Source organism: Tamandua tetradactyla, chromosome 4 (assembly GCF_023851605.1).
Source record: "Tamandua tetradactyla isolate mTamTet1 chromosome 4, mTamTet1.pri, whole genome shotgun sequence".
Taxonomy (NCBI): Eukaryota; Metazoa; Chordata; class Mammalia; order Pilosa; family Myrmecophagidae; genus Tamandua; species Tamandua tetradactyla.
The window spans coordinates 135,313,531-135,336,527 of record NC_135330.1 but is presented as its reverse complement, the minus strand read 5'-3'; positions in this window follow the sequence as shown (position 1 = coordinate 135,336,527).

The window sequence follows — 22,997 nt, the reverse complement described above, 5'->3', positions numbered from 1 at the left end:
AATAATTCAGAAAACAGTAAATGGATAGACAGTTTGATTTTGTTTTGTTATTTCTCTATGCATGTAATAACACTAACTATTCTAATTAATAACCTCTGAAGGGAAAAGTAGAAATTCAATAAATTCTCATTTTCTTTTGAATGAAAATGTTTCAACTTTCTCACAAATGAAATCATATCATTTTTATTGCTAATTATTTTTAAGTTAGTAATATCTAGAGGAAACTTATTTCACTTGGAATCCATACTATTATCAAAACTGGTTATGAAAAGCTATAACATAGTTAATCATGTGTAACCTGAATGTTTCTGTACATTTAAGTAGAGGTGGAGTGAAGAATGACAGAGCAGTTACGAAAGTCTATAATTGTTGTGTAGGTGGTTGAAGCAATAGCTAACACCTACATCACTGACTATATAGGAGACATGATCCTGGTTGTTTTTTATGCCAGATATTTTGGAACCCCTTCATATCCATTCTTCAATCTGTTCTCTACTTTGGGAAACTGAGCTTGTTGGTCTACTTGAATAAAATAAAAATTAAAAGAAGAAAAAAGTTTGACTTTCCCTCCAAAAGTTATAAGCTAAAATGTTTGCCCTAAATTCAGTGTTTTTGTGAGTGCTTGGTGTTTGGCTTGAAAACCTAATAAAATGCCTGTGTTATTATGGTATTATATTTTAAATCCATCAGTAATGAAAAGTCGAAGCAATTTAAAGCTAATTATATTAAATTACTAATCTTTGCATTTAAATGGGAAGTCCTGGTAAAATATTAAAAGGAGTGATGAGAATGAGGACTGATTATTTATTTTACCCTCCATTCCAGCAGGGCTAGCTTGGGTCCTCTAACTAATTCATGGCTCCTCTCAAGGCTGCTTTGTCTATACAACTCTCTAAATAAAGGTTTTAGTAACTGTATCATCCCTAGTCTTTTACATTTTAAGTAGCAACTTCTATACTTTTACTAGTCCTGAAGCACTGAGATATCCCTTTTGAGTTCCCATCAACCTTTTTCTGTATTACACTTTGTATAATTCTAACTTGTTTTTCTTTTAATATTGAGAACTTGATTGATGCAGCCTACTGTAATTTAACACCTTAATTTCTCCCAGCAATCATTTGAGGTATGCACAATTTTTATTTCCATTTTGCAGATAAAGGAAGCTAAGACAAAGAGGTTTTAGGTCAAACAGCTGGTATTATGATGGAGTTGAAATTTGAATGACATAATCTAGCACTACTTCAGAAGTTTCAATCAATATCCACACATACAGACCACACATACACACAAACACAAGTACACAAACTGTGCAAAATGATCATGGCTAGGTTATAGTACTGCTTAAAAATACTCTACTATAAAAACAGCATGAAAACAGACTAGACCTATGGACTGTTCTAATCTTTACACTGGTACAACATGTGGAATATTTTAAAATGAAGACATGGACTCATAGAGGTGATCTAAATCAGCCAAAGGCAAATAACTGATAACTTTTCAGATAAAGTTTTTAATTAATTGTCATGAGCCAAGATAAAGACTGCGATTAAATTCATCCTTAGTTAGTCACAGCAGGTACGGTGGAAAGGATTCTAATTTTTGAAGGGAGGGAGAGGTGGGGCATCTCACCAGAAGCACATAGATCTATGGGATTTTCTGCTGGGGAGAGTCTCTAGGGCAGCAGAGGGCCCTTCTGACTGAGCACAGGGAGCTCTGTGCTATTGCTTGGCAGTCTGCAAGGCAGATGATCTCTCTCCAAGAACATGAGATCCCTCTGGATGCCTAAATAATTAAACATGAGATGAATAATGAAAAAGAATGGATAGATTCACTTTTATGCCATATGCAACTAAAAGTTTAATTCCATACTGAAGACAAACAAAATGCCTCAAAAATATGCGTCTGATTCTTGATGACCAATAACGAAGTTGAATTATATTTTGGATGTGGTTAAAAGGGGAAATTTTAGGTTGTATATATATGTTCCTAGAGTTAAAAAAAGCTGTTGAAAAAGTAAATGAGGGGTGGGCCACGTTGGCTCAGCAGGCAGAGTCTGGCCTGCCACGTCGGAGACGCAAGTTCGATTCCTGGTGCCCGCCCATGCTAAAAAAAAGCAAGTGAGGCTCAGATCATGAAGGTGTTGTGTCCATAGGAGGGTTAAAAGCAGGTAATATGCAGCACATATATTTTCTGTGCAGGTTGCCCTCTGAAGAATGTTGAGCTCCCAGGTGTTGAGGTGTTCAATTAGGACAACGGGATAAACTGAAAATAAAAATGAAGATTGATTCATTTCTGGTGACAGTCCAGCAAAAGGCAAGAGAAAATGGTGTTCACTCCCTCAGTGTTCCATTTTTTCCCCCAGGAAACAGTACCAAGTAAGGAATTGGATGACAGGCAGCACAGAGGGAGGGGAATTATCTCTTACCTTTTTATGGCCCCGGAGTGTCTGGACAGGAGAGGGTAAAGGAGGAGGGAAAGGGCTACAAGTGGAAAAGTGTTTAGGGAGTCAGAGTAGAGGAAAGTGCCTCAACTGAAGCTGCTGATAAGGAGGCCCCTGAATGAAGACACCTGGGCTAGGAATGCAGACATGCTTATGAACATGTGGTCCTGGGTTGGGGGTTCTGTGCCCTTGACTGTAATCCCTGCAGAAGGCTGCAACCCACTGGCTGTGCACCAAGTTTCTATAGTCAGGGAAGCTTCCCCCCGTGAGCTTGCCAGGCAGAGCTTTCTAATTGCCTGCAGTCAGGGCTGAAAGACCACGCAAAGGATTTTGGCCTGGAGATAAACTCCTCCTTGGCATGGGCAGCCCAGATGTAAGGAGAAGCCCAGAATATCACTGTCCTCCTCCTGTGTGATAAATGAGCCCTAGGCCAAGCCAGAAACCAGGGAGAGAGGGAGAGTGTGGGTGGACAGGCGTACCACGGCTCCAGCTAGGTTTATGGAAGGCTGGGGTGGGCCAGGTGCTGGGCCAGAGTGATACACAATATTTACTAAAAGTTAAATAGAAATCCCAAAGACATCCCCTCCCTAAAATCTAAATTACAATTTGTTTTGCCATGAATGGCTGAATTTTATAAAGATTTATAAAAAGTCACTGGATATAAAGTGGGGAGAAGTGCATGAATGAGGACATAGGCAAAAAGCAAAGGGTCTTCAAACAAAACGGACACTTCCCTCCCCTAACCCTAACCTGCCCCATCCACCTGCATACATTTTGCTTCCAATGCCATACTGATGCTACTTATAGAATGGCTGGTGGTTGTGCATCCCCTTCCGTACTGTCTGTTTGTTTCATTGAGGAGTGTTGTCAGCCAAGATTAGGTGTGAACTTAGTAGCAGTAAGCCTGTTCCAGGACTGCAGGACCTTTCCCAAAAGGGTCCAAAGCTCCCTTTGAGGAAGATCCTCTGGAAAGCAGCACAGTGCAATGTAATAAGAACCAGCTCCAGAATCATGTGGACCTGGTTTGTTTCCGGCTCAGTGCACAGCCCCTGCATCTGTAAATAGGGAAACTAATTTGTTTTTTGAGGTTGTTGTGGGAATTAATTGAGGTAATGTGTTTAACCTCATATCAGATGCTGTTTATGCCTTGCCCAAATCCCTTCCCCCTTCTCCATTCTTAGACATACCACATGCCCTGGAACAGTCTTCAACCAATGACAGATGGAAGATGCAGGATAAATACCTAGTTTCCTCGCCTCTTTAGTGGGAGAACTTTGAGACATGTTCCGTATTATCTCCCAGCATTTCCCAATGGGATTGAGTCCCAGTTACCCACTGTGGTATCCCACTCATTAATATACCCTACATTGGCTTCCTTCTTTTTGTGTCTTCCTTCCCCACTCACCTAGCGGTGCTTCATGGGATCACCTCCTGAATAAAACTGTGACACTCAAAATACTGTCACAAGGTCTACATCTGAGGGGAAGCCAGCCTAAGACTGACCCCTAGTGTACCTGGCACTATATATTTCTTGGATGATATTTCCTTTGGCTTCAGTCATGACTGAGTTAATGAAGGGACAAGACAGAAGCTTTGATCTTTCACCCAGCTGTGTCTGCTCTGGGGTCCCAGTATGCTAAATACTTTTCCAGGTCCACTGTTTTCTATTCTTGGAGGCAACCCTAACTCACCCACATGTGGAAGAATGGGGGTTCTTTGAGAAGCATGGAATGGTGTCCAGATGTGGGCTGGGGACTGTGAAAAGCCCCAGCTGAGTGTGTTGGCCACTTGACTGGAATTTGCAAGGCATGTCTCCACCCACATCAGCTGTGAGGACCTGAGCAAGTTGCTTTGAGCTTGGTTTATGTCACAGTAAAATGAAGACAATATTTCACACTTACAGCCCCACAGTGTTGCTGGGAGATAAAATGAGATTCTGTAAGTGGAAGAGAAGCAGCTACAAGATTTAGGAAATGCAGACATGTGGGATAATAAAATAATTCCGTGCTGCATTAGAAAAACAGCCTTTGGTCCCAGTGTGTTACCATCCTTGCTCAGAAGATCAAAGTACACTTCTGGAAGACACGGGTGGATTATACAATTGCTTATTTAGGGAAGTTTAGAGGCTGGAGACAGTCCAGGGCAGCTGCTGGACCCAAAGCAGCATGCCATTGTGTGCAGCAAATTACATGGGGACACATAAAGGGATGACAAAGAAGACACAGAGCCAGACCGTGCAAGGTCTCAAGACTTGTTTATGGTATTTAGAAATGTGCACAAGATCTCATGGTACACATATACAAGGACTTTGGATAAAACAACTTTACTTATCATGGTCACAGGGCAGAGTTTTGACCAGCATTTTCTTCCCTGCCTACTAGGTGTTTTTGATTAAATAAATGCTACCTTGTTCCTTGAGGCTTGGCAGGGGTCCTTGGAACACTTTTTGTATTGTTCCCAGGAAACAAGGGAGAGGGGAAGGATAGGGCAAGCTAAGTTTGCACATGAGAAAATATTTGCCTTACATGCTACCCCTGAAAACATTGTTGACGCTTGCCATTTTATCCATCATTTTTCTGCAACCGCACTTGAGTCAGGTTGTCAGGGGAACACTGCATGAGAACTTTTAAACAGCAATGTAAAGCACAGCAATTACATACGATGGATCCAAGGAATTGTGATAAACCGATGAAAGCAGGCAGTTTGCAGCTGAGGTGGATAGTTCTTTCCAGAGCTAGCAATTTGAATGGTTTTACTCAGTAACAAATGTTTCCATCCAGTTTAGAAAGATGTAGGCTTGAACCTTACTTAGGAAACTAGTACCCAAAAGTGAGATGTTTTAGAGGGGTTAGAATACATAGTTTATACCTATCTAAGAGAGCACAAACAATAACATTTGTTTGGTTGAAGATTACATCTCCTTATGGTTTAGTGTCCAGATTTACAATACTATATTTATCTACCTGGAACTAAGTTTAACGGTAGTGTATTCAGTGTTAAAATTATACATGTAACACTCCATGTGGATAAAATTAACACTCTTTTCTGGAGAGGGGACCCAAGATTAGTGATGCAGGCCTGTAAAGTTGGGGTGTGGAACCCCCAGGGGCTTATTGTGAGGTCCTACTTAAATCTACCTTTTGCCCTTGGGGCTCCAAATCCCCAACCACTGTGGTGGCATTGCCCACACAGGGTCAGCGCACAGGAAATGACCCTGTGGGTAAGTCTTTTGGCAGAAGTAGAACGTGACTTGCTTGCCTCTTTTCTAGTAATGGAGCCCAGAAATAATGACTTGGGTCACCATAGCTTTAGTTAGAATTGGTACAGAAGTGAGTAGCTGATAAGCTGCCAGGTGCCAAGACCATGGGTTGGCTTTAATGTTTTGGATGGCTTGCAACAGAATCTTCATCCAACCTTTTTTTTTTTTAATTAATTTTTCAAATACCAAAAAAAAAAAAAAAAACACCAAACAAACACAGACATTCTAACTTTTGATAATTCCATTCTACATATATAATCAGTAATTCACAATATCATCACATAGTTGCATATTCATCATCATGATCATTTCCTGGAACATCTGCATCTATTCATAAAAAAAATAAAAAGAAAACAGAAAAAAAAATTCATGCATATCATACCCTCCACCCCTCTGCCTCACCGATCACCACCATTTGTTCCCCCTATTGTTCATCTTTATTCCATATGTTTTACTCGTCTGTTGATAAAGTAGATAAAAGGAACATCAGACAGAAGGTTTTCACAATCACACAGTCACATTGTGAAAGCTGTATCATTATACAATCATCTTCAAGAAACATGGCTTCTGGAACACAGCTCTACATTTTTAGGCAGTTTCCTCCAGTCTTTCCACTACATCTTGAACAACAAGGTGATATCTATTTAATGCGTAGGAATAACCTCCAGGATAGCTTCTCGACTCTGTTTGGAATCTCTCAACCATTGACACTTTATTTTGTCTCATTTTGCTCTTCCCCCTTTTGGTCAAGAAGATTTTCTCAATCCCCTAATGCTGAGTCTCAGTTCATTTTAGGGTTTTTCTCAATCTCTTGATGCTGAGTCTCAGCTCATTCCAGGATTTCTGTCCCACGTTGCCAGGAAGGTCCACACCCCTGGGAGTCATGTCCCACGTAGACAAGGGGTGGGTGGTGAGTTTGCTTGTTGTGTTGGCTGGAGAGAGAGGCCACATATGAGCAGCAAAAGAGCTTCTCTTGGGGGTGACTCTTCGGCCTAATTTTAAGTAGGCTTGGCCTATCCTTTGTGGGGTTAAGTTTCATATGAACAAACCCCAAGATTGGGGGTTCAGCTTATAGCTTTGGTTGTCCGTACTGCTTGTGAGAATATCAAGAATTCAAGTTGGGGAAGCTGACTTTTCCCCCTTTCTCACCATTCCCCAATGGGGACTTTGCAAATACTTTTTTATTCACTATTCAAATCACTCTGGGATTTATCAGGGCATCACTCTGGACAAACCAACAAAATCTCATGCCCTACTCAAGGTTCCATGTACTTATGGTGTTCAATTAAGCTGTCTACATAAGTTTTATTAGGAAATGCACTAGTCAAAATATAAATTTTGTACCAAATAAACATTTTTTTGCTTTAGTCTCACACATAAGTTAAAATTTTAAAATATCAATTATCATCTATTTTCAGCACCCTGCAGTAATGGCATTCCTGTGTTCTTCCTCATGCAAAAACATTTTTCAAATTTGGACATTTAGTCACTATCATTATACACTCTAGGCATTCTTAGATTATACCATCTCAGTCTTTATCATCTATCTTTTTTTCTGGTTTCATTTGTGCCCCCAGCCCTCCTCCCTCTATCATTCTCACATTCAGCTTCATTCAGTGTTTTAACATAATTGTATTACAGTTAGTATTGTGCTGTCCATTTCTGAGTTTTTACATTCAGTCCTGCTGCACAGTTTGTATACCTTCAACTCCAATGACCCAATATCTTACCCTATTTCTATCTCCTGATGGTCTCTGTTACCAATGAAATTCTCCAAGTTTATTCACTAACGTCAGTTCATATCAGTGAGACCATACAGTATTTGTCCTTTTGTTTCTGGTTACTCTCACTCAGCATAATGTCCTTAAGGTCAATCCATGTTGTTACATATTTCATAACTTTATTCTGTCTTACAGCTGCATAATATTCCATCGTATGTATATACCACAATTTGTTTAGCCACTCATCTGTTGATGGACATTTTGTCTGTTTCCATCTCCTCACAACTGTAAATAATGCTGCTATAAACATTGGTGTGCAAATGTCCATTTGTGTCCTTGCCCTCATGTCCTCTGAGAAGATACCTAGCAATTCATGCAACCTTTTAAGATGTTGTCAGATGTTAGTAACTTTGACTGTTACTTTAGAACTCTGTTCATCTGTTCCACCAAACCAGCAGAGTAGGTAGAAGTTTCATGGATGTTACTTTTATTCATCCGTTCTTCTACTTTATAACCAGTGAAATGGGTTCCTTCATCACTGTTGATGATTATGAGGAATCCATATATTATTTTTCATTTTGGTAACCTTTGAATGGAGGCTTATTGGGTCCCTCTTTGTACTGGTAAGGCCTATAGCAGGCCTGTGCAGTCATTTCCACACTTACTAGAGGATATTTTTGGCCTTCTAATAAAGGTAAGGGCCCAATATAGTTTAATGGCCCTCTGGTACATAGCTGGTTTTTCACGCCAGCTGTTTCCATCAATATGACACCATCCAAGGTCACTGCATCTGGCATGCAGGGCACTGGTTGCAAACTGTCAGGATGTCTGAATATTTCATGGCAATCCCATTTTCTTTGACAGGGCCCACAGAGCCTCTTGTCTTTTGTGACCCCACTTATGATGTAGCCATCAGCAATGTCATCCACTGGCATTTTTTGCAAGGCTTGTAAGCAGGCCAATTGCTCTGCCTGATGATTTCCCAGAGGAGTTGGAGCAGTATGTGCAGTTACATGAAAAACAGTTCCTTTTTTAAAAAACAGGCTTCAATTTGTTATTACATCTCCTGTCTCCATAAGGGTTTATTTAAAACTGTCCAACTTTGACTTTTCCTTTGGGGCAGCCACTTAGTCCGGCCCTTGCATTCAGCCCAGCTGTCAGCACAGAGAGCTATTGGGCTGGCTCCATGTATGAGCACTAGCTAAGCGGCTTGCAGCTCAGCCCATTGACTGTTTTGCCCTATGCCTACTTCTATACAGGTAGTGTCAGTACTGAGCTGCATGGCAATAGCCATCAAGGTGCTTGGGTTGCCCTTAGTTGACCTGTCAGTGTACTAAGCACCATACAAAATGGGCCTTATTCTCTCCTTAATATTCTTGGGCAAGACTAAATGTCTGGCTAATATGTTATCAGTGGACTGTTGGTCAAGGACGGTGTGCTCCGGGAGTCCCAAGGTGGCAAGTAGTTCAGTGCTTGGGGGGCTATTGGCTATAGTCCCTGACCATTGTAAATACACTTGTTATCTTTGTAGAGTATCACTTTGTGCTCTCCCTGAGGTCAGCTTGTTAAATGTGTCTTTGATCCACCCAGCAATGGGAATCAAGGTGCAGACCACTACTGGAAGATTTTTCACTACAGTCTTTTTTCTGTAGGAGGGCATTGCATGAGGCACAGAGTTGTTGCTTTAGGGCACTTTATCTATTTTCTTCCCCCTTTCCACAGTTGAGAACAAAATCAAGGGAGATTCATGCATTTCCTTGCCTCTGCCAGGGACCTTATCCATATCCCTGCCAGTAGCAGGCTATGTTCAATTCACTTGCTGTTCCTGCACCAAAACTTACAAGGTTTGTATTTGTTTTATTGCTATCTTAGCTTGTTTGGAAGGCTTCCTCCTCTCCATATGCACAAGATTCTATGAATAACTGAGTCAGAAAATAGGTAACAAAAAAAAGAGTATATATTTAGAATTTTTGTGTTGGCCTCAGTTTATTTTGTACCATTTATTACCTATTTAATGCTGCACACATATTAGCATGTTACTTTTCTGCAAATTCTAAATCATGATTATTCTATTGTTAAAACTCAGTAAATTATAATTGACATGATGTATTTTTACCCCAAATTAAAATTTTCTTTAAATTCAATATGATGCATTTCATGGCATTTTAATATGTGAGCATATACAGGGAATCCTTCACGATTTACTGCTCAGTATTTTCATTGTTGTAACTGGGTAAGTTGGTCTGCTTAGAGAATCATTTATGGCATTAGACCCAATTTCTACTCATCTGAATAAGTTTTGTTAAAAGCATTCAGGGAGTTGTAGCACAAGAGCTCTGTTAAAAGTGATTTCTGCAAAATAATCCTGCGTTGGCTTGCATTTTCATGAAACTTACAACTTATTTTATTTTCTCTTTTTTTTTTAACAATGGAGATAGAAAATATTGAAAAAGTTAAACAAAATAGAAAAGCCTAAGGGAATTATTCAACTATGCACCACAATGATGGTATTTATATACTTAGAATCTTATAAAGAGTAAAAACATAGAGTATTACCTTTCTATTGCTTCTGTAACAAAAGAACACAAACAGTGTATTTAGACAGACAAATATATCATCTTACAGTTCTGGAGTTCCGAAATCCAAAATATGTTCATTGGACTAAAATCAAGGTAATGGCATGATTCTGCTCATTCTTTTAAGATAATTTTTTTCCTTTCCTTTTCCAGCGTCTAGAGATTGCACACACTTCTTGTCTCATGGTCTCACATCACTCCAACTTCTGCTTCCATTGTGACATCTCCTTCTCTGATTCTAATCCTCTGCTCTTCCTTTTATAAGGACCCTTGTGATTTTATTGGATGCAGCATCTAAATAATCTAGGATAATCCCTCAACTCAGTGTCCTTGATTTAATTATATCAGCAAAGGCCTTTTTCCATGTAACCTAATATAGTCACAGGTCCTGGGAATTAGAATGTGCACATATATTAGGGCGGGGGGAAGCACATTATTCTGCCTTCCACACTATTCAGCCTGTCACTCATAGTAAAGGCTCCGCTGAGTCTTCCCGTAACGTTAACTGATGTATTTACTTCAACCCATTGTTTATCAGAGACTTTCCCCCTGCTGAAAATTAATATTTAATTAATATTAATTAACACAATTAAATTGTGTTTCCTGAAGCAGGATTTTGGAGAAAAAGAAAAGAATCAATAAAATATGTTTAACGAAGTTGGGGAGGAATTTGAATTCAAGTCACTTAATATTAATTGAAATTTCATTATATATTTTTCAGCCTTTGAAGATTTGTCTTATTTCACATTTTTCCCAGAAAGTGTGCTCAAAATGAATTAGTTACAAAGATATTCTTATCCTTGAAGAAATGGCTGCTTCTAAGGCTTGGTCAGGGAAAATACAAGATGAGCCTAGAGCATCTTGTAGTGTCAGGAAGTAAGGAAATTGTTCAAAAAACAAAAGGATGAGGCAAGGAAAAATCACTCACGTATCAAAATCTAAGAACTCCCAGAGATAAAAGATGAAACAATTTGAATAACGAATAAATAGCATGACATTGGATTATAATGCAAAATCAAATAAGTCAAAGGCCACACTGATTCAAATAAAGGATTGAATAAACAATAAGGAAGATAGGGTAATTCTTCTTTAAGAATTGTCAAATAATACACGCAGTTACTCCCTTCTCCTTGAGGATGGGCATGATGTCTGACTTGCTTCCAAAATATAGGAAAAAGTAACTTGACAATCGAGAAACCTGGAAGGCACTACCTTGGCCAACTTATCAAGTAAACAGCATCATGACCCATGATGTCATGTAAACTCAGATGTGATGACAAGGACACTTCACCTCCATGATATTCACTTCAAAAATCCATATCCACTGTCTAAGCATGAGAGAAACAACAGACAAGCCACAATTGAAGGAGATACTACAAAATACCTGACCACTACTCCTCAAAACTATCAAAATCATAGAAAACTGACAATCTTTCATATATCAGTGGGAAGAAAGACTCAACGAGTCCAAGCAATGTGGAGTTCTGGATGGGATCCCAAACAGATAAAGGGCAATAATGGAAAAGCTCCCTAAAATCAGAATAAAGTCTAGACTTTAGTTTACTAATGTTCCAAAAGAGTTTTCACAGCTTGTTAAAAGAATCCTGGTCATGTAAGATGATAACATTAGGAAGAAAGAGGTAAAGGTTATAAAGAAACTCAATGTACACTTACTGCAATCTTTGTGAAAATAACAAATCATTCCAAATTAAAATTTCATTTAAAAGAAAATGATTGAACCTAACTCTAATATTGATTGATAATGTTATAATAATTTGGACACTTCTTATCTGAAGAATCATAAACAGTTCCAGTAATTACTGGTCAATTTTGGTTCTTAAGCCTTCTATTCTATCAGTGGAATAAGCATTCTTGAAATGCTTTTATTTTATCAATAAGTCGTACTTGTTTATTATCCCAGATATTAATTCTACTCTAGTGTTACACTTTTAGCTTAATTTAAAATATGTAATGTGAAATAAAGAAAAAAGTTTTCTAATAATTCATTATACTTTTAAAACAGTTCTCTAAGCACTTAAAATATTCAAACTTAACAGAAGACAGATATCACTATACACATTTAATTGCAATATTGCGCTGGTAATTTGTAGCTCCAAACAAATTATGACTTGTTATCCCTTAAACATCAAATTCAGATTATTCCTGTAGCAATACCTTTGTGGGAAGGAAATTTATGCTATTTCACTTTATTTTGTTTTATCTTAAATTGGGTTATTGTTGATTATATGCCAGAAATTATGCAATGGGAAGTCTAAGATCAAATAATCCTTACAGTTGTACCTTTAGTAGCTTCAATTTTATTTTTAGTAAGGAAAAATGTTATTCCCTTTTACAGTGGTTATCAAGATAAATATTGATGTGCCTACCCATGAGAATATATGAAATATAAGGAATAAAAAATAAAAATCTGTTCGAATTTTTGCCAGGTTGATAGAAAAAACCCACACTGATCTGGTGGTACACTTGATGTCTGATTTTACACTGTTCTCCATATACTCATAACCCTGTTAGAACTGTTTGTTCTAACTTTTGGGGGGTGAGAGTAGCATTTTACAAAGCTTTACAGAGTGATAATGTACATATGGAGACAGATTGCACTTTGAGGAAACATGAAAAAAGTACATGCAAAATCCTGTGTATAGATTTTGAGACTGTTCTTATTTTGTTATTTTCCTTAGATAGTGCATAAATAATTCTTCTGATTTGTCATATTAGTGTGAACTGCAAATAAATATTACTTTTCCTATAATGGGAACTTTTAAAAAACCTAGAAAATGTTAGCAACAGAAAAATAATGTATAATCAACAAGATAATAGCTTTTCAGAATATAGTGAAAGGTTTCTGCATATTTCCTGATTTGTAGGAGGGTATTAACTTTTCCCTAGATATGTCAGAGATTTATAATATAGAGGAAAAGGAATTTCTTTCTATTCCCCAAGACAAGTTACTTTTGTTCCCCCTTGCATTTATTTATTTATTTTCCCTAAGTTTATATTTTAAAAAATCCAAACATATGAAAAATTGGAAAGAATGATACATTAACCATCTATATATACTCTACTTAGATTCAATAATTGTTCACATTTCACTGCAATTGTTTTATATAGTCTTTGTTTCAAATAGATTGAATATTTAGTTATTGTAATTGCAATAAAATATACATAATATAAAATCATTTAAACCATTTTAAAGGGCCAATTCTTTGACATTAAGTACCTTTACAATTTTGTATAACTTTCACTACTATCCATTTTCAGATATTTTTATCATCCCAAACTAAATCTCATACTCATTTAGCAATAATTCCCCATTCTCTGTTCCCCCACTCCTAGTAACCAATATTCTGCCTTTTGTGTCTATGTAATTTGCTTGTTCTAATTATTTCATATAAGAAAAATTGTACAATATTTGTACTTTTATGTTTGGCTTATTTTATTCAACATGATATTTTTGAGGTTCATTTTTGTTGTTACATGTGCTAGCACTTCATTTATTTTTTACAGCTGAATAATATTCTATCATACAGGTATGCTACATTTTGTTTTATTTACTCATCTGTGATGGATATGAATTGTTTCCACCTTTTGACTATTGTGAATAATGCTGTTATAAACATTGGTGTACAAATATCTGTCCAATATCCAGCTTTCTTTATATATATACACACACTTAGGAGTGGAAATGTTAGGTGATATGGAAATTCCTTGCTTAACTTTCTGATGAAAATTTTTTCACACTGTTTTTCACTTTTTGCATGGCAACTGAACCATTTACATTTCTGCCAACAAAGTACAAGGGTTCTTATTTGTCTACATCCTCACCAGCATTTGTTATTTTCACTTTGTTTAATAATAGCCATCCTGGTGCATGTGAAATGTTACTTTGCTGTCATTTTAGTTTGTACTTCCCGAATGGCTAATGTTGTTGAGCATGTTTTCATGTGCTTACTGTCCACTGGAACATCTCTGGAGAACTGACAATCCAAATCATTGGCCCGTTTTTTTATGGGGTTGTTTGTCTTTTCTTCGTTAAGTTGTATGAGTTGTTTATATATTCTGGAAATTGAACTTTTTCATATATATCTGTTTTCCAAATATTTTCTTCCATTTTGTAGATTGGCTCTTCATTTTCTTGATAACGTCCTTTGTTGCATAAAAGTTTTTAATTTTGATGAAGCCCATTTTATCTCAATTTCTTTTATTGCTTGTGCTTCTGGTGTAAAATCTAAAAATCCATTACCTACTACAAAGTCCTAGAGATATTTCTCTCTGTTTTCTTATTAGAGCTCTATAATATGATTTCTTGTATTTAGCTGTGTATCCATTTTGAATTAACTTTTATATATGGTGAGATGTAGGGATCCAAATCCATTATTTTACACGTGGATTTCCAGTTGTCCCAGCACCATTTGTTGAAGTTATTATTATTTTCACATTGAATGGACTTGGCACCCCTATCAAAAACCAACTGGCCATAGATATATGAATTTACCTCTGAATCTCAATTTTATTTCATCAGTATAAATGTCTATCTTATACCAGCACCTTTGTAGTAAATTTTGAAACTGAAATGTGAGTCTTCCAGCATTGTCCTACTTCTTCAAGCCTATTTTGACTATTTGGGGTGCTTTGCATTTCCATATGAATTTCAGGGTCAGCTTTTCCATTTCTGCATAAATATTGCAGGAATTTTTTTTTTGTAAAATAATTTTAATTCTTACAAAACAAAATAAAGTTTGCGGGTTGCCACTAGAGCAGTGCTTAGTGGGAAATTTGTAATATTAAATGCTTTAAAAAGAATACAGTCTCAAATCAGGTACATGGAGGTGATTTTAGAGTGTGAGTATTATTTTAATTCTTTATCTGGGCTAAAGTTACATTGTTTTTCACGTTGTACTTTTCATTAACTTTGCTACTTTAAACATTTTTAAAGCTGTGAAATATTTCATAATATATTAAAAAAGCAATAAATTTCAAAGTACATTGTAACAAGTAGTTCTAAAACAAATTTCAAAGTTTGGCATCAGTTATAGTTCCACAAATTGCAGGTTTTTCCTTCTTGCTGCTCCAAGACACTGGGGATTTAAAGAAATATCAACACGATGATTCAGCAGTCGTTTGTTAAGTCCTATCTCCACTGTTATAACTCTTCTCCTTTGATCTTTCTCCCAATCTGTAGGGACATTTGGGCTATGTGCATTCTAACTTTGTCATGTTGGAAAGGGATGCTGATAATGCGGGATGGGGGATGGAACTAATTGATGTTCTGGAAAGGCTGGCCTTTATGGGTTTCAGAACTCATTTGGCCTAGGAACCTATCTGGAGGTTGTAGATTTCTACAAGGTAATCATAGTGCATGGGACTTTCATAGAATCTCAGATACAGCCCTAGGTATTCTGTAGGGTTGGCAGGAATGGTTTTTGTTTGTGTTTGACAAACCATGGTTAACAGCAATATCTGGCTGAAGCTTGCATAAGAATAGCTTCCAGAATAGCCTCTCAACTCTATTTGAACTCTCTCAGGCACACACCTTATTTTGTTACATTTTTCCCCCTTTTGATCAGGAAGACCTTATTAATCTCATCGTGCTAGGGCCAGGCTCATCCCTGGGGGTCATTTACATTGCCGGGGAGACTTTTACCTATGGATATCATGTCCCACGTAATGGGGAGGGTAATGATTTTACTTCAGAACTGGACTTAGAGACAGAGAGAGGTCAGATCTGAGTAACTAAAGAGGGTCTCTGGAAGTAAATCTTAAGCATAACTATAGGTAGTCTTAGCTTCTTGGTTACATAAATAAACTTCACAGGAACAAACCTCAAGATCAAAAGGTTTTGGCCTATTGACTTGGGAGTCCCTAAAGTTTGAGAAAGTATCAGGGGTTTCCCCAGTGGTAAAGCTCAATAGTTCCATGTTTTCTCTCCAGTTCCTCAAGGGACTTTTCCAATACTTTTAAATTATCACCCCAATATACTCTGGGCTATATCTGGGACTTACATTAAGCTCAAAGATGTATAAGCCCTCATTCCCATTCTGGGCTCCATGCGTTTGGGTTATTCAAATGAGCTATCCAGACAGGTTGAGTTAGATTCTGTGCTACTGAAAATTTAGATTTTGGACAAAATAAACCTCTCTTCCTTTGGTCTCAAAGAGTAGGTGAAGTTCTAAAATATAGACAATGTCTTCCTTACTCCTATGTTCTGATTTCCCTTAGTCCCAACCCTATTTTCTTCATTCTTATATCTAATTGAAGCCTGATCTCTTTTTTAGTTTCTTGAACAATTGAATATGGCAATGCTGACTTTCAGAACTGCAGAACTCCTTCTCTGAGTCTTAGGAGTCACACAGTACCCAAAGTTCCAGGGAAATGCCAGGTTATACATATATAGCACAGCCTCTCAAAATATAGAAATAACAATTACTGCTCCAGACTAAATGTGACTACTATAAGAGCTTACAATCTAGGCCCCAATTTTCTTATAAGTATTTTCTAAAAGAGATCATAAAATATTTTCTGTTTTGATTCTGGCTAATTTTACAACTTACAATGTCCCCTGGGTTCATTCACCTCATTGCATGCCTCATGACTTCGTTCCTTTCTCTCTTTCTCTAGCTACACAATGTTCCATCATAGGTATACACCACAGTTAGTCTTTATACTTCTCAGTCATGTATCCATAAATGATGAAAATTGTCCAAAATTGAGAGTGAGGATAATGTGAGACAAGGATTGTTGACTGTGGACATTTTCCATGATGCCCAATGGATGGAGGTGGCTGAACGATATACTGCGGGAATTTTGATAGATATTACATTGAATTTGTTAGTTATTTAGACACCATTGACATCTTAAGAATATTGAGCTTTCCAATTCATGAACATATGGTATCTTTTCTTTTACTTTGGTCCTCTTTAATTTCTTTCAGCAATTTTTTGAGTGGTAACAAATTAGATAATCTAGATGAAATGGACAAATGTCTAGACTCATGAAAATTACCTAATTTGTTGCAAAAAGAAGTAGAAAATCTCAACAGACTTCTAAAAATAGGAGATTTAATCAGTAATTAAAAACTTCTCAACAAAGAAAAGTCTAGGACCAGATGTTTTCACTGTTGAATTCTACCAAATGTTTAAAGAAGATTTAACATTGATCTATCTCAAACTCTTCTAAAACATAGAACAGAAGGGATTATTTTCTAAGTCTTTCTATAAGGCCATCATTACCTTTATGCCAAAGCCAAACAAAGACAGCACAAGATTTGAACATTTCAGACCAGTCAATAATCCTTATGAGTATAGAGCCATAATTCCTCAACAAAATATTGGCAAACCAAATCCAACAGAACGTTAAAAGGATTATATGCTGCTGGCCGAGTGGGATTTATTCCAGGAATACTACTTAAACTGTATTTATTGTCATATTTTGAATGATAATATAATCCTTGTGTGACTAAATGGCCTGTCTTTGCATGTAAAGGAAAGAATTGAACTTAATGATTAATGCCCACTATCTTAGGAAATCTATAATGAACTTTTGCTCAGAAGGAGTTATTCCTCACATCTTGGGGATCTGATTGACATAATTCTTCTTTACACTCTTAATTAGTCTCTCAAGACACAGAAATTCATCTAAGATGTAAAAATGAGCATCGTGTACTTTTTAATTAAAGTCTGTCTGAAGACAACACTAACAGAGGGAAAGAGTGAGTGAGAGGTAAAGAAAGAATTGAAAGGAGGAAAATTAAAAGAGGGAGGGAGAAATGGAAAGAAGAAAAGAAAGCATAAATGTAACAAATAACTGGATAATAATTTGCATTTCAACAGACAGTCCCTGTAGGTAACATTCTTATTGTAAATTTTATCACTATGAGATTTTCAGCAAAAATCCTGTTCACATTGTCTCTGCCTTGTAGACTCTCCAAAAGAAGGAAGTTACTTACAATTTCCATCAAATTAGGACCCCACAAGAATTCTCTGTTGCCCTTGTTCTTAGCCTTTTGCTACATAGACCACTGTTTTTATGAACAGAAAAGTAAAGAAAAAAGAAAGTGCCATTTCCAGTTATTTAGTTACTCATATATAATAATTAGAAATAATAAACTTTTCAATCCACTCTGTTGTGGTGAGAAAAAATATATATACAACTTAGTCTTTAGGGAAATCTATTCCAGGACAGTCTATTACTATTTAAAAATATTTGCATTTTTTCTGGATGCCATGCTTTTTTGTCTTAAAACAAACCACAACAATATTTAGTGAAATTCTACAGATTTTTTTTTTGGCTCTCTACGCTAGAAATTCATTTCTTCCCTCTGTTTATCTTATTTATAGACAAGAGTTGCAGTCACATATGCTTCTATCTGAAATTTAAACAAGGTTACTAGATAAGGTTGAAATTCAAATATATGTAATTTGATAGTTTATAGGAGAAAAAGATCACTACCAGATTTTGAAGGATAGTTAAAACTATGCCCTCTACAACAGGTGGATTTCTATAACTTCCAGAAGTACAGCTGTGATTAAAATGGACATGCAATATTACGCCACATTATAGAATACTCATAAATCAATTTATACAAAAACAAAATGTCAATCTAAGCAATATTTTATTCTTTATTTTAACTTTCCAAATAAATGTTTTAAATTTGCTGTGTTAACAGTTATTTAGAATTCAATAATTGTTAAGTAACAGACTGGTTAAGAGCATGAGCTTTGAATTCAGAGAAATCTAACCCCATTTGCTAACTACACGAAGCTACATTACATTACTTAACTGCTCAACATTTTTGCTTCCTCACCTGGGACAGTTGTGAGGATTAAATGACATAAGGCATGCAAAGTGTTTGGTTCACAAAGCGCGGCATATGTGTTCAACAATATTTGAAAGAACCATTATTATTTTAATGTAAATTGATAACACATATGGTGTATAGAGAACTACAATGCACTTTACTTTTTACGAAAAATAACAGAGGGTTCTTAGACAATTAAGTCCCAAGCATTTTACGGTAATTGAATTTCAGAATGAATTTGAGTCATACCTTTTATATATATAAAGCCTGAGACTTCATTTTGTGTTGTTGAACTTTAATGTGAAATTTCATTCTCTATAAGAAATCTCATTCACTATAATCCACATTATATTGAAATCTCATTCACTATAAGAAACATTTCCTTCTTCTACCAAGTCATTTTGAAATGTTTCTTAGGCAAAACAATATGGACACACCTGGAGAAAAATATGTGGAGATTCCACATATTCTTTAAATATGTAGTGCCATTTTTTCTCTCTTCTGAAAAATTTATGAATATTTTTGTATCCTGGCATACTAGTATTTGGAGACAATTAATTCCAGAAAATGTTTAAAGTGTGAAAGCCTGAAATCCCTACTCCAATATAAAACCTTTAAAAGCTTTCCCTTTCACCCACATTTTTTTCTATGGAATATTTTCTGGAATGAAGCAGTTTACTTTAAGCATTCTACTTCATTAGGTAGCACCCTCATATAATTATTGGGAATTTTTTTTGCTTTTTTTTCACCAATTTGGCTGACACTTCCTTCAGTTAAAAGTATCAACTTTTCTCTGAAGATATGGTAAAGAATGATTTCTTTCTTTTTTTTTTTGATCTTGGATTACTAATACATATATAATTTTGATTTCAAATATTACACATAATCTAATTTCTATAAAATATCACATATATAGATATAGAGCAGTTGAACTAAGAAAATGTTATGATATATTTCAGGTATGCATTTGATTAAAAAATTAACTTAATTTGAAAGTCAATTAATTTTCCTATAAAGTCTCTCTCTCTCTCTCTCTCTTTCTCTGCCTCTCTGTCTTACTCTCTCTCTCTCTGTCTGTCTCTATGTCTTTCCTCTGTCTCTCACACATACACACTGCAAAACATATTATAATGTGAAATGAAAAAAGCTGGAAGAATTTCTTTAATATGTTGGTGCAGATCATCTATGCACTAGTCCCTACAAACTTTCAGCCTCTCCATTGTGATCCTAACTATGTCTCTGAGACTGATAATAAATTTCCAATACTACACTAAGTTTTCTGTATTTAAGTGCCAAAAACAGTTTCAAAGTCAAATGAATTATAAGGTAAATTCTCATTTGGATAAACAGAGTGCAATAGTCTATCAAACAGAAATAACTGGAAGAATTGATTGTGCTCCACGAGTAAAGAAGGGCAGACACAAGCTGTTCACTTCTGTAAGTATTTTGAAAACTGGAAATGTCACACCACCTAAATTAGCCCACACCTATTTGCTGATAGTATTACTAAATCATATCATCTGACACAATAATTTATTATAATATACTCCCCTGTATTGCTAACATTTTTTCTCTGCTTATAAGGTAAATAATAGTTTCCAAAGTCATTGCAATTGGAAGACTCAGACAACGTGCAGAGATTTTCAAAATATCTAGAACATCTAGTTCATTTTTCATTTTTGTTTCTCATCTTTAAATATTACTTCAAGTCCTGTTACTTTTCCCCTAAATACCTTTAAATATGCTATTTTAAACCCAACATATATAATATTCAACAAGTGATGTATAGTGTTATTTTCCTAGGACACTTTATTGGGAAAATGAAAGTGATCACCTGATTTTCGAGAAGGTATTCTGCTATTGGATAACTATCTTTACTGTGTAAACAAATCTATGACTGTTTCATATGTCAAACAGAAAATTTGATATTCCCTAATAAAAGCAAAAATAGATGAAAGATTGACTTCAGATTGTATCAGACTCATTTTACATGTATTATGGTGGCATAAATGTCATATACATAATCTTTACATAATATAGTAACATGTTTATTTTATTATATGATATGTTTATTATACTGTATCACATTCACTGCAATTATTCACTTCCAGCAGAGTTCAAGATCTTCTGTGTAACCCTAGCTAACCACAGTGTAGTTCTAATTGGCTAATAGCAATTTGAAGATAAGGGCCAAAACAAAAGAGATTATTGTGACAACTTAAGTTCAATTAAACATGTATAGAATAATCGAGACCTGTTTGCATTACCATCAACACATCTCTTGAATATACCTAAAGGGGCAAAAGGGATGGTTGGGACTTTGTGTTTATTTTCTGCATGTTTATATCTTCAGAATGAAGAAACCATAATATAATATTGCTGGGATACAAGACTAAGATTTAACTTATAAATAACCCAAGTTGACTTTTTCACATGTAAGAAGCTTAGCTCCTATTACATATAAAGGGCAGCAGCAAGAAGAAAGTAGAGAACAAAGATTTCATTAAAGAATTAGGTAACGTCAAGTTATACAAATAAAATCCACTTGCAGACTGAGGGATATTGGATAATTGTAAGAGACTGTCAGGAGGGTAAATTTTATTCTAAATGCAGTGCCTTTGGGTGTATGTCGTATATCTAACAATAAATGGGAAGTGAAAGGCACTTTTACAATTTTGCTTTCCTGCATTATCGACTTATTTTATCTTTCAAAAACATGTACTATGAAATATATAACATATAAATTAGGGTTTCAAATCATAGATATTGAGAATAACAGTTACAAAACATATTATCTATACTTTTTTGTAGAAATAGATTATTATAAGTGAAATTGTGCATAATTTATATATGATATGCTTACATTACATTAATAAATAGATTTATATGTACTTATGCAAGCAATATGATTTTCTTGTTTTAGTATATGAAAAACAATTTTTTATGTTCTAGAATAAAACTCAGATAATCACACTATTTCAATTTATATGACTTTTAAAGAAATGATGAAAGGAGATATAAATTACTGTTGGGTCAGAACATATAAGCTGAAAGTTTTAAATGCAAGGTTCTTATAATTTCTACACACAAAAAAAATTCAGAACTTTTCAAATCTTAAAGATCATGTTTTATGTGATTGAATCTTACAAGGTTATTTTGAAGTCATTTAAAAAATGCTTTTATAGATGCGAAGGCAGTTCATTAGTGGGTTTATAAGTAACATTGCCATAGTGAAGGTGAACATGATTGAAAAGAGTTGTGTAGAGCCATGTATGTCACTGATTAAGACTACAAGTATAAGTAAGTTCTTGCTTGAACTAATTCAAAAGTATGAATCTTGCACAAAGAGTCAATAATAGCAGAGTTGTGGGAAAACTACTATTGCACGTTATGGTCTATATTTAACAGGAAGATGTCAATAGTACCACAGCAATGCAGGGGTAAATAATTGGGGGAGAAGGACAAGAGTTAAGGGGAGGTTTGGATTTTCTATTTGATGAGGGTGTGTTTATTAATGTTATACAACTGAGGAAAAGGTGAGACATGGATTGTTGTCTTTGGGCATTATATATTATACCTAATGGATGGAGGTGGCTGAAGGATACATTGACTGAGAAGTAGAGTAGCTAACTGTGATATGTATACATATGATAGAATACTGTGTGGCTACAGAAAGGAACAGATGTGAGGTATGCAACAAGGTGAATGAACCTTGGGACATTATGTGGTGCAAAATAATCCAGAAATAAAAGAACAAATATTATATGGTCTCATTTAGAAAATGCCTATAAGGAAATTGGGCCCTAGATTGTAAGCTCCTATAGCTGTCATATTTAGTCCAGAGTTGTTAATGTTATCTCTAGATTTTGAGATACTGTGTAATATATGTATAACCTGGTATCTCCTAGGAACTTTGGTTACCTGTGTGACAACTAAGACTTAGAGTTGGAGTCGTGTAGCTCTGAAAGTCACCATTGCTACATGCAACAACTGTTAGAGAAACTGAAAAGAAATCATTCTCTGATTAAAGATGAGCATGACACCGATTAGGTTAGGACTAATAATACAGGGTTAAGGATGACTTTGTGTTTCAGAACATCACCTACTGTATGAGACCAAAGGAAGAGAAGTTTATTTTGTCCAAAATCTGAATTTAAACAACCTAGACATATGGAGCTCAGAATGG